Raw genomic sequence first — 3,484 nt, 5'->3', positions numbered from 1 at the left:
ACCAAATTGTTCGTTCGTGTGATCTTTCTTTGTCGCGTTAGGATATGACACTCTAGGTTTATATTCCTTACCGACTGGTTTTTGTTCATCCTGACTTCTTCTCGTGTTGGTAAGGTGGTTGTTGAAAACCTGGAGGAGGTTGTGCTCTCTGATTTTCTTGACCACCCCAAGAGAAATTGGGATGATTCCTCCAACTTACGTTATAAGTGTTACTGTAAGGATTATTTTGAGATCTAGAATTATTACCCATATAATTGATTTGTTCATTCTCTGTGCTAGGATCATAGGGTAAATAATCTGGATTGTTCATTACTCCTCCATTTGTGTTGCATTTCATCATCGGTTGTACCTGCGTAGAAACACATAAACCATCAATTGTCTTATTTAACAGTTCTACCTAATTCGATAACATGGTGATTTCATCTAAATTGAAAACACCTGCTACTTTTATCGGCTTTGTCCTCATGACTTGCCACTGATAATTGTTTAGTGCCATCTCCTCTGTAAACTCATAAGCCGCTTCAGGTGTTTTGTTGTTCAATGTACCACCAGCTGCTGCATCGATCAATTGCCTAGTTGATGGATTCAAACTGTTATAGAAGGTTTGATCCTCTAGCCATAAAGGTAACCTATGGTGAGGGCACCATCTCAATAAGTCGTTATACCTTTCTCATGCATCATATAGGGTCTCTAAGTCAATTTGAAAGAAGGAAGAGATGCCATTCCTCAACTTTTTCATCTTAGTCGATGGGAAATACTTCAGTAAGAACTTCTCGATCATTTGCTCCCATGTAGTGATAGAACCTCATGGTAAAGAATTCAACCACTGTTTAGCTTTGTTCCTCAACGAGAAGGGAAACAACCGTAGGCAAATGGCGTAGTCAGAAATGCCATTAATCTTGAATGTATCACAGACTTCCAAAAAGTTAGGCAAATGAGTATTGGGATCTTCGTCTTGCAAATTATCGAACTGAACCAATTGTTGTATCATTTGAATAGTGTTCGGCTTCAGTTCGAAATTATTTGCAGCAATAGCGGGTCTCAAAATACTCAATTCAACCCCAGTTAGAGTGGGCTTGGCATAATCATACATAGTACGAAGGGCAGGATCTGGATTTGCAGCAACTACAGGAGGTAGCTAATTATTCCTATTATCACCTATCTCCTCAGTAATAACAACAACGTCCTCTTGCTCATCTACTATACTCTATCGACTCTGCCTTGCTTCTCTACAATTTCTGCGAGTTGTACTTTCAATTTCACTATATAAGAGTATTAGTCTCGACGAGTTTCTTCTAGTCATAAACTAAAGGAACCTGCCAAAAGCAAATAAAAGAAAAAATAGAAAAAAATTAAACTAAAAACAAAAATAAAATGCAATAAAAATAAATGACTAAATTAATAAAAATCTAGTGTTCCTAATATTTTAGTCCCCGGCAACGGTGCCAAAAACTTGATGGTCACTAAACTAACTATAAATACGACTAAGGCAAGCGCACTTATCGTACAATAGTATAGTTATGGTGAGTAGGGAATATCGTATCCACAAGAACTAAAAGTACTAGTAATTACCATTTTTCTATTATTTTGCCGACAAATTGGAGTGACTGTTTTTAAATCTAAAATTAGTAAACTAATTTAATTGAGAACACAACAGAAAATAAAATAGGAAAATATTCGAAGATGCCAATGAGAGAAACAATACCCAGGAAAGAATCCACCTAGACTTCACTTATTATTATAAATTTGAATTAAACAATTTATTCACTTGTGCCTTAATCCGTAGAAATCCCTCAATTATGTTAATATATCTTTCGAGAGTAAGAACAACTGACTCTAGGTTGATTAATTGAAATATCTTTCTAATTAAAACCCCTATTGTCCCATTAACTCAATCTATGGATTCCTCTATTAGATTTGACTCTAATCCCCTAGATTTATGTCGTTCTATTTCTAGGATTGCATGCAACTCCACTCTATTATGCTAGATCTACTCTTAGACATGGAATTTTGCTCCACTAAAATATGCACATTAAACATGAATTAATATCCTTAGATTTAAAACACCAAAGAAGCATACATAATTGAGAACAAGAATTCAGTATTTATCATGTAAATTAGACATCAAATAAAAGGATTCATCATAGGTTTCATCTTCCCTAGGTATCTAGGGAATTTAGTTCATAATCCTAAATAGAAATATCTCAAAGTTAGGATATTAATAAGACATAAAGAAACTCAATAAAACTTCAAAACAAATTAAATGGAGATATTCAATCTTGAAGAAGATCCGCTCTGAGTTGATTTCGATGGCGTTTTCAAGTCTTTTCTTCAATCTTCTCTGAATCTCCCTTCAAGTCCTCCTCTAATTGTTATTTATAGACTTTAGAATGCTCAGAAAGCCTAAAAATTGGGTTTTTTCGTGTAGAAGAGAGGCAGGGTGTGTTATCGACACGGGCTGGTACATGGTCATGTGGCCAGCTCGTGTGGGAATTCCCAGGCCGTGTGGTTCCTAGAATCAACTTTATTTATCCGATTTTGGCTCATTTTTCACTCCTTTCACTCCCAAGTGCTCTCCTAAGTATAGAAACATGAATTTAAAGGAGTTGGAGCATCAAATTCACTAATTTACATAATTAATCATTCAAAAATGCATTAAGAATGGGATTTAAAATATGTTACTTTTATAGCTTATCACCCCACTACAAAAGTTTCACCGATATATATATAACTTACACAACTCTCGTACAACTTACATGTGGCTAACATGCAAAGCTAAATCATACTCTATTATGGCCAACATAATCATTCTTAGCATCACACAAAATAAAATAATAATAAAATATAGTTAATTTCTAATCGGATCTTAATAAAAACTTAACTAAAATTGAACAATAAACATACATTTTCAAACAGAATGCAATTGGGTCTGCAATCCCATAATCCACTACTGGCATATACTAACAAAAGGATCTATCACACATCTTACGTAGAGAAGACACTGATTACCGGCTTCCTCCCAACAACCACGTCAAGACACAAAACCAGAAACCTAACACTTGGCCAAAAAGGCTAACCCTTCAACCAAAATCAAGACAAACCTACCAGATTAATCTAACAACCTGCCACTCATGGCGTATCAAACAATACAAAATACAACATTTGCGGGTAGAACACATTTCAACTTTTTCTTAACTTAATCTTAACCAACTATCTGCCCAAACAATTCACCAATCTAGGACTACGTCGGCCGGGGTATTACACCAATAGCTAAGACTAGCCATCTTCCTAATTGAAATTGTAGATGACATAATAATCCTTCTAAGTATTTAAACCAAACCCTCTTTGATTCTTTTACGGAGATTACAAACTCTTCTAGATAATCTACTGAAGCAAGTTGTCTTCTTGCAATGTAAACGTTCTTACCGTGTCACTTATCATCAGTTTAAACTTAAACAATTAATGAGTTAATATTTGTTTGTCA

The 3,484-nt window shown here is 35.0% G+C and overlaps 1 non-coding gene across 1 annotated transcript; it reads left to right on the top strand.

Annotated features, from left to right (window-relative positions):
- Positions 1-626: 626 nt before the first annotated feature.
- On the top strand, positions 627-733 carry LOC128035121 (small nucleolar RNA R71). Its single transcript, XR_008191523.1, has one exon. It is a non-coding gene; the product is annotated as a small nucleolar RNA R71 (small nucleolar RNA).
- Positions 734-3,484: the final 2,751 nt, after the last annotated feature.

This window comes from Gossypium raimondii, chromosome 11 (assembly GCF_025698545.1).
Source record: "Gossypium raimondii isolate GPD5lz chromosome 11, ASM2569854v1, whole genome shotgun sequence".
In the NCBI taxonomy this organism is placed as follows: domain Eukaryota; kingdom Viridiplantae; phylum Streptophyta; class Magnoliopsida; order Malvales; family Malvaceae; genus Gossypium; species Gossypium raimondii.
The sequence above is the reverse complement of the archived record's forward strand: the minus strand, read 5'-3'. Positions and strand labels throughout refer to the sequence as shown.